Source organism: Tursiops truncatus, chromosome 11, assembly GCF_011762595.2.
Source record: "Tursiops truncatus isolate mTurTru1 chromosome 11, mTurTru1.mat.Y, whole genome shotgun sequence".
Taxonomy (NCBI): domain Eukaryota; kingdom Metazoa; phylum Chordata; class Mammalia; order Artiodactyla; family Delphinidae; genus Tursiops; species Tursiops truncatus.
The window spans coordinates 72,274,319-72,283,157 of NC_047044.1; the positions used below are offsets into that span (position 1 = coordinate 72,274,319).

Sequence of the window (8,839 nt, forward strand, 5' to 3'; positions counted from 1 at the left end):
TTCAAAAATAAACAAACAAACTGATGGGAAAAGAGATCATATTTGTGGTTACCAGTCATGAGAGGTGAGAGGAGGGTGAACTGATTGAATGAAATCAGTCAAAAGGTACAAACTTCCAGTCATGAGATAAATAAGTATTAGGGATGTAATTTACAAAAAGATAAATATAATTAACACTGATGTATGTTAGATATGAAAGTTTTTAAGAGAGTAAATCCTAAGAGTTCTAATCAAAAGAAAACTTTTTTTCTTTTTCTTTAATTTTGTATCTATATGAGATGTTCACTAAACTTATTGAATGTGATAATCATTTTATGGTGTAAGTCAAATCATTATATTTTAAACTTATACAGTACTGTATGTCAATTATATCTCAATAAAACTGGAAGATAAAAAAGAACCATTAATGGACACATTTTCTTGCTTCTGATGTTAAGTAGAATACTTGCTATGTTTTGTGTGTTTGTGTGTATGTGTGGACATATCTTTTGTAAAATTAAGAAAGTTTCTATTTCTATTTTACTAAGAGCTTTTATCAATAATTGTTAAATGTTATACAATGTTTTTTTCTGCAACTATTGCAATAATAGTAAGTTTTCTACATTAAAATTTTAATACAGACACTTAGATATTCTACTACTGAACAAACTTTCTATTCCTCTAATTAAACCAACTCTAACTTCATATATCACCTTAACAGTATGTTTGAGAGCTTAATTCAAGTGCATTTAGAATTGATTCTTTAGTCAGGAGGGAGATTCAGGCTACAATTACCTTGTTTTGTATTCTTGTCTGAATTTGGTATCAAGCGCATACCATTTTTATTAAAAAAGTTGGGGAATGTTCCCCTTTTTATATTTTCTGAAAATACATTAAGGTCAAAATTATATGTTTCTTAAATTATTGGTGGGATTCATAAAATTATCTGGACCTAGGGTTTTCTTTATGATACTCTTTTGATCTAGTGATTCAATTTTTTTTATTGCTACATGAGCATATAAATGTATTTCTTGCTTTATAACAACACAGATTTCTATTTTGGATTGGTAATTTCTATTTTTCTAGAGCATTGTCTATTTTAAATATTTTTCAAGATTTTTGCCATAAGGTTTTTAGAATACTTAAAATACCTCCTGTGTTTTTATTTTGTTCATTTATTCATTCCTAATCTTTTTGTTGTGAGGTTTAATGTTTTTGATTAGAGTCTGTCAATTGCATTAACCATTCCAATTTTTTTGTTTATACTCTCTATCTTGTTTTCTATTTTCATTTGTGCCTGCTCTTTCCTTTATTATATCCTTTCTTTCACTTTGAGTTCATTATGTTGTTTTTTTTCTAATTTGTTAAGAAATGCTTAACAAATTAGAAGTTTGTTGAAATGCTTATTGAAATTAGAAATGCTTATTGAAATGCTTATTTCATCAATTTTCAACTTTATTTTAATAAGACTTTAAGGCTATAAGTTTACCTTCACAAGTTCTGACAAGTAATATTTATATATTTTTTGCTTTAATTATAATATTTCTAAATTTCCATTAGAACTGTGTTTTTTAATTTCTAAAAGTTTGGAATTATTTTAATTATATTTATGTTATTATTTTCAACTTAATTGCATTGTAATTAGAGAATGTGGCATAAGAATTTCTCTATCTTGGTTTTTTGAAATGCCAATAATTACACATTTTATTATTTCTTTAGCTTTATGTTTACTTTTTTTCTTTGCTCATCATTCCTCTTGCATCTCATACATTTCTGGGATTATTTCCCTCCCTCAAGTTTCTTTATTGAGTTTCTGTAGCACCCCAAACAGATGATATTAAAAGTAGAGGAAAGATAGATGGGGGTGGAGACGCTTCTGGAAGTAACATCACGATAGCAGCCCAAGGAGAACCCCAAGTTCAGTTTAAGCTTGTATTGGTTGATGATGGTGGTACTGGAAAAACTACAGTCCTGAAACGTCATCTGACTGGTGAATTTGAGAAGCAGTATGTAGCTACCTTGGATGTTGAGGTCCACCCCTTTGTGTTCCATAACAACAGAGGACTTATTAAGTTCAATGTTTGGGATACAGCTGGTCAGAAGAAATTTGTTGGACTGGGAGATGGCTATTATATCCAAGCTCAGTGTGCCGTTATGAATGTTTGATGTAACATCAAGAGTTACTTACAAGAACGTGCCTAACTGGCACAGAGATCTGGTACTACTATGTGAGAACATCCCCATTGTGTTGTGTAGAAATCAAATGGATATTAAGGACAGAAAAGTTAAGGTAAAGTCAATTGTCTTCCACTGAAAGAATAATCTTCAGTACTATGACATTTCTGCCAAAAGTAACTACAACTTTGAAAAGCCCTTCCTCTGGCTTGCTAGAAATCTGATCGGAGACCCTAACTTGGAGTTCGTCGCCATGTCTGCTCTCACCCCGCCAGAGGCAGTCATGGACCCAGCCACGGCAGCGCAGTACGAGCATAATCTAGAGGTTGCTCAGACAACTGCTCTCCCGGATGAAGATGATGACTTGTGAGAAAGTGAAGCTGGATCCCAGCGTCAGAAGTCTAGTTTTATAGGCAACTGTCCTGTGATGTCAGTAGTGCAGCGTGTTTGCCACTTTGTTACATAGTTAAGCAGAACATGTGTTTAATCTTTGGGATGCTGAAGGAGATGAATGGGCTTCAGAGTGAATGTGGCAGTTAAAAAAATACCTTCATTTTTTGGACCTGCATATTTAGCTGTTTTGGAACACAGTGGTTTCCTCCTTGAATTTCAAGTATAAGACTGCAACAGTCACATCATAATATTCAGTGGTGGAATCTTGTTTGTTACTGTCGTTTCCATTCCTTTTTGTTTAGAATCAGAATAAAGTTGTATTTCAACTATCTTTAGAAAAAAAAAAAGTAGAGGAAAGAAAATCCATCAAACCTACAATGGAATAACCATTAGGTTGACAGCTGCTCCAAGAACAATACTAGGTACCAAAAGATATTGAAATGGCATTTTCAAAATGTTGAGAAGAAATAACTAGCAAATTTAAAATTCTGTATCTCAGTGAAACTCTCTTTTAAAAGGAAGGAAAATAAAAATATTTTAAGCAAATAAAACCTGAAAAAATTTACTACCAACATAGGCAATATTTAAAAAGATGAAAAACTGATCATTTTCATGAATTATTGAAAGACATACAGATTCAGGGAGGCAAAAGATCATAAGCAAGATAAATAAAAGTCAATCCATAACTTTCTCATTCTCTTTAATCATTCTGGGCCCTAGAATGAAGAATATAAAAGGTCTTTTCACTTTATCCTTCATAGCCTTTTTTTTTTTTTTTTTTTTTGTGGCACGTGGGTCTCTCACTGTTGTGGCCTCTCCCGTTGCGGAGCACAGGCTCCAGACGCACAGGCTCAGTGGCCATGGCCCACGGGCCCAGCCGCTCCGCGGCATGTGGAATCTTCTCAGACCAGGGCACGAACCCGTGTCCCCTGCATCGGCAGGTGGACTCTCAACCACTGAGCCACCAGGGAAGCCCCTTCATAGCTTTTAAGATCTCTTTAACTTTATTTCATTCTTTGTCTGTCTGTACTATAGTTGTATTCTTTTTTTAGATTTATTTTCAAGGTCCATCCTTTCTTCAGCTAGGTATAATTTACTGATCTATTGAGGTTTTAATTTTAATTATTAATATTCAGATTTCTAGAGCCTCTATTTGGTTCATTTTCAAATCTGATTAGCCAGTTTCAATAATCTTCTTTTATGTCCTCTTATTTTCATTTCCATTTACTATTTCTTGAAGTATATCATAGCTATTGAAGTATAAGCATAGTTATTTTGTATTCTGTTTCTCATAATTTCTGTAACTGCAATCCTTGCATATCTGACTCTAAATTTTTGACTTGGAGTTTTATGGGCCATACAGGTAGATCTCAGGCTTATGATTAGGAAATTTCAGGGTAGGTATATTTTTTTCTCTTCTATCTAGATCCAAAAACAAAACATGGTCATATGGTCACAATCTTATGTTGTGTGGTGGGGTTTTCCCCAGTTTACTCAGTGAGGGTATCACTCTTTGCAGATCTTGGTCTCATGCGAGTTTTCTTCTCTCTGATATCTCACTATACACACTCAAACCCCAGACTTTGTCTCTTGTTCATGATCCAGGTGATTTATTAAAACCCAGCTTCTGTCCACATTGATAGGTAGATAGTGCCAGGTCAAATGCCATCTCCAGTTCTCTTTTACTGCCATAGATTTATACCTCTTTGTTGTTTCTGGCCTCAACTCAGTCATGTATTTAAATATTCTATTTTATATATGTTTTATTAAAAAATACTATTTTTTAGAGCACTTTTAGATTCACAAGTAAATTAAGAGGAAGGTACAGAGATTTCCCATATACTCCCTGCCTCCATATGTGCATAGTCTCCACCAGAGTGGTACATTTGTTACAGTTGATGAACCTACACATCATAATCTCCTAAGGTCCATGATTTACATTAGGGTTCACTCTTGGTGTTGTACATTCTATGGGTTTGAACAAACATATAATGTAAAATATATAATCTCTAACATATAAAAAGTGCAATGACGTATATCCATCATTATAGTATCATACAGAACAAATTCACTGCCCTAAAATTCTCTGTGTTTCTCCTGTTCATCCTCCTTCTCCATCTTCCACCCCCTCACCACACACATGCATACCACTGATCTTTTCACCATCTCCATACTGTTGCCTTTTCCAGAATGTCACATAGTTGGAATCATAGAGTATGCAGCCTTTTCAAATTGGCTTCTTGTATTTAGTGATATGAATTTAAGTTTCCTCCATCTCTTTTCATGGCTTGATAGCTCACCTCTTTTTAGCACTGAATAATATTCTGTCATCTGGATATACCACAGTTATTTATGCATACACCTACTGAAAGACATCTTAGTTGTTTCCAAGTTTTGGCAATTATGAACAAAGCTGCTATAAACATCTGCATGCAGATATTTGTGTGCACATAAGTTTTCAGTTCTTTTAGTTAAATACCCAGGAGCATAACTGCTGGATTGCATGGTAAGAGTATTGTTTTGTAAAAAAACATCAAGCTGTCTTCTGAAGTGTCTGTACCACTTTGCATTCCCATGAGCAATGTACAAGAGTTCCTGCTGCTCCACATCCTCATTAGCATTTGGTGTTGTCAGTGTTCTGGATTTTGGCATTCTAAGAATTATGTAGTCGTATCTCGTTTTAATTTGCATTACCCTGATAACATTGATGTGAAGCATTTTTTCACATGTTTATTTGTCACCTGTATATCTTCTTTGGTGATGTGCCTGTTAAAGATCTTTGGCCCATATTTAATTGGATTGTTTGTTTTCTTATCATTGAGTTTTAAGGGTCCTTTGTATATTTTGGATAACAGTATTTTATCAGATGTGTCTTTTGCAAATATTTTCTCCTAGTCTGTGGCTTGTCTGATCATTCTCTTTACACTGTCTCTTGCAGAGCAGAAGTTTTTAATTTTAATGAATTCCAGCATCATGTCTTTGGTATTTTATCTATATGTTTTTATCCAGAATGTTTGATGTATTGCTTCACAAGGAGTTCACTGAATCTCTAGTATACTGCACAGCTAGAAGCAGAAATCCTCTTCATTGGATTGTTCTAGGTAAGAGCTAAGCACTTGTCTCTGTCTACATTAATTCCAGTGGACATCAGTTGACTTCTCCTATATTCTGTCACCAAGTTCCACTCCTGCCTTGCAACACTTGTTCAGCAAGTTTCTGCAGCTCAGTAAGCATCTAGACAGGCAGAGTGGGAAGGAAAGGGAAAAAAGACTACATAACATGTAGGTCCCCCTCCTAGCAGACATTCTTATTCTGAATAAATACATTTCTTGATGCTATTCTTATTTGGGTTGTTATGAAGGAGAAGTATACACAATAATAATGATCTTAAAAGAAAGTCTCACTTTCCAATTTCTCTAGCCTTCTCATATATAGGCTGGAAATGGGAGATGGCCACAGAGCTATCTTAGCATAATCTGCATAGCACATCTCTTTGGATCAAAGGAGTGCTTATACTTTTCACCTATGGTTATCAGCGTTAGAGCCTTAGTAACTAGAGCTCCTATTTAACTTCTTGTTAAATATATATGCATTCACACATTAATAGAAGTATACATGCATAGCAAGTTTCTGAAAGGCCAAGCACAAATCAGATAACCTTGGAAATGGAAATCATGAGATGATGAGGAAGGAGTATTGTTTTCCTTTATATTGTTTTATGTATATTTTTTCTTTTTTTTACCATGAATATATTTTAAATTTATTATTTAAAATATCTTGAAAAAGTCTTGATTTTTAAAAAATTAATGTTTACAAAGAAGTGGATCAGTTTTATCGAGAATATATGAGAGGTTAAGGGAGCAAAAGGAGATTTTTAATACGTTTTATCCATAAAAGTTTATTTAGCAGACATCTGTTGTCCACTTACTAGCATATTAAGCACTGGGAAATGTAAAAATAAATAAACTCTTCAAAGATAATCTGTAATCTAGTAGGAGAAATGGACACGTACATAAATAATTGAAGGGAGTCAACCAAGGCATTGAAAATGGGAAAAATTGTGTGTCTGAGATTTCAAATTAGAAAAAAATGTCTGTTCTAAACTGACCATTCTATTTCACTGGTAAACCTCCTGTATCATAAAGATGTTGAAGGACACTTTCCACAACAAAAGGAAAATCTTTCCACTAATGGCATAGGTTTTCTGTAACAAAATAAAATTATCAAGTCCTTCTCCCTCATATATGTGCAACACAGATGTCAATATTTGCTTTTTATTCTGCACATAAGTAATTTCACTCAATATTCTCCACATCCATGATTCCATTCAACTATATATCCTTGTTCTTTGTGATGATATTGATGTTAAGTGACATCTACCTTTGTTATTCATAAAGTAATTTTCCAGTAGTTCAGTGTTTCTTGTAGCTGATTTTATAGGTTTCTCAGCCAAGGTGTGACATAAATGTTTTGCTTTAAAAAAGGCAACTTTATGGAAAAGGCAAAAATATGGAGACAGTTGTAAAAGACTCGTCATTGCCAGGGGCTTATATAGGGGAAAGAAGGGGAAGATGAATACGTGGAGTGCAGGGATTTTTAAGGCAGATAGACTACTCTGTATACTATAATGTGGATACACATCATTATACATTTATCAAAACGCATAGAATGTACAATACAGAGAATGAATCCTAATATAAACTCTGGACTTTAGTTAATAACAATGTATCCATACTGACTCATTGATTGTAACAAATGTGCCCCACTATCGCAAGATAGAGGAATCTGGGGAGGGTTGAGGAGGTGTGTGGGAACTCTGTACTTTCCACTCAGTTTTCCTGTAAACCTAAAACTGCTAAAAAGTCAATGAATTCAAAAAAATAAAAGGAAACTTTGAATTTGTTTCCTCTGAAGTTTTGCTCGCTTCCTCACCTTTAGATACAAATACTTCAGTTTAATAGTGGAAGGCATCAGTGTTGTCTTTTTTCTCTAAAACCTGGTTTGTTTGGGGTTTTTTTGTCTGCATTGGGTCTTAGTTGCTGCGTGCAGGCTTTCTCTAGTTGCGGTGAGCAGGGGCTATTCTTCAATGCCGTGTGCAGGCTTCTCATTGCAGTGGCTTCTCTTGTTGCAGAGCACCGGCTGTAGACGCGCGGGCTTCAGTAGTTGTGGCTCGCGGGCTCAGTAGTTGTCGCGCACAGGCTTAGTTCCTCTGTGGCATGTGGGATCTTCCCGGATCAGGGCTCGAACCCGTGTCCCCTGAATTGGCAGGAGGATTTTTAACCCCTGCGCCACCAAGGAAGTCCTGATTTTCTTTTAAAATCAGAGAGGCTACCATCCTTTTTTTGAAAGTGTGACAAATTATAACAGCTTATGCACTGGCATCTAGATGTAAATGGATAGCTGGAGCAGTACAATTTTATTTTCATATATTATTCATCAAAATTCCTATTTTCACATTTAAATTTTGGCTACTGGTGCTGTCACCACATTCTCAGCTTCATTTGTCCCAACATGTAAAGATTCCCATTCTAAAAGAGAGTAGTATTTTGAAAAATATCATTTCTATTTTTTCTGTCTTACAGCATGTTTTAAGCACATTTCTTCTAGAAAATCTTTTCTGACAGTACATTTTACTGAATCACTGTTTGATTTTCTGAAGAGTGCTCATTTTTCTACTTTTATTTCTGACTACTCTTCGCAGCTAGAAATAATAGCACAGGCACTTACTTTTATGCATGACACTGTGTATAATAAGCATTTTACTTACATTAATTTAATCTTCAAGATAACCCTTCCTTGTAGGTGATGTGTTTTCTGTTTTAATGAAACTAAAGAGAGCCAGAATTATGAATTAGGTCTTAACTGACACCAAATATCCTTCTGCTTTCAAGAACTTTACTATAATTTTGTCTTTAGTTTGCATATTTTAATGTTAACTTTGTTACATGTTGCTATACTATTTTGTTAATGTTCTTGCCTTTGTGCATGTTCAGTAACCCCAAGGAAATAATAAATTCTGAAGGGAAAACATTGTGAGTCTCTTTCCCTGTTGTCTGCCACTTCCTGTCCCCAGTGAATTCTTATGCTAGTATTTAGTTTTGAACAAATAATGATTAGCAGCTCCAAAATTTAAAAAATAAAATTAACTACAGGGATCATAGAATTGAGAAAGACTACTAATTTTCCATGAAAATATTTTTATTCAGTAAACTCAAACACAAAGAAGAGATGCTTCCTTAAAGAACAAAAATTCAGTAAAATGATGAGACTATCTTACAGTGTTTTCAGTTTG

At 34.3% G+C, this 8,839-nt stretch overlaps 1 pseudogene; it reads left to right on the forward strand.

The window, feature by feature from the left end:
* The first annotated feature begins 2,137 nt into the window (after positions 1–2,137).
* Positions 2,138–2,592, forward strand: LOC101335203 (GTP-binding nuclear protein Ran-like; annotated as a pseudogene).
* The last annotated feature ends 6,247 nt before the right edge of the window (positions 2,593–8,839 follow it).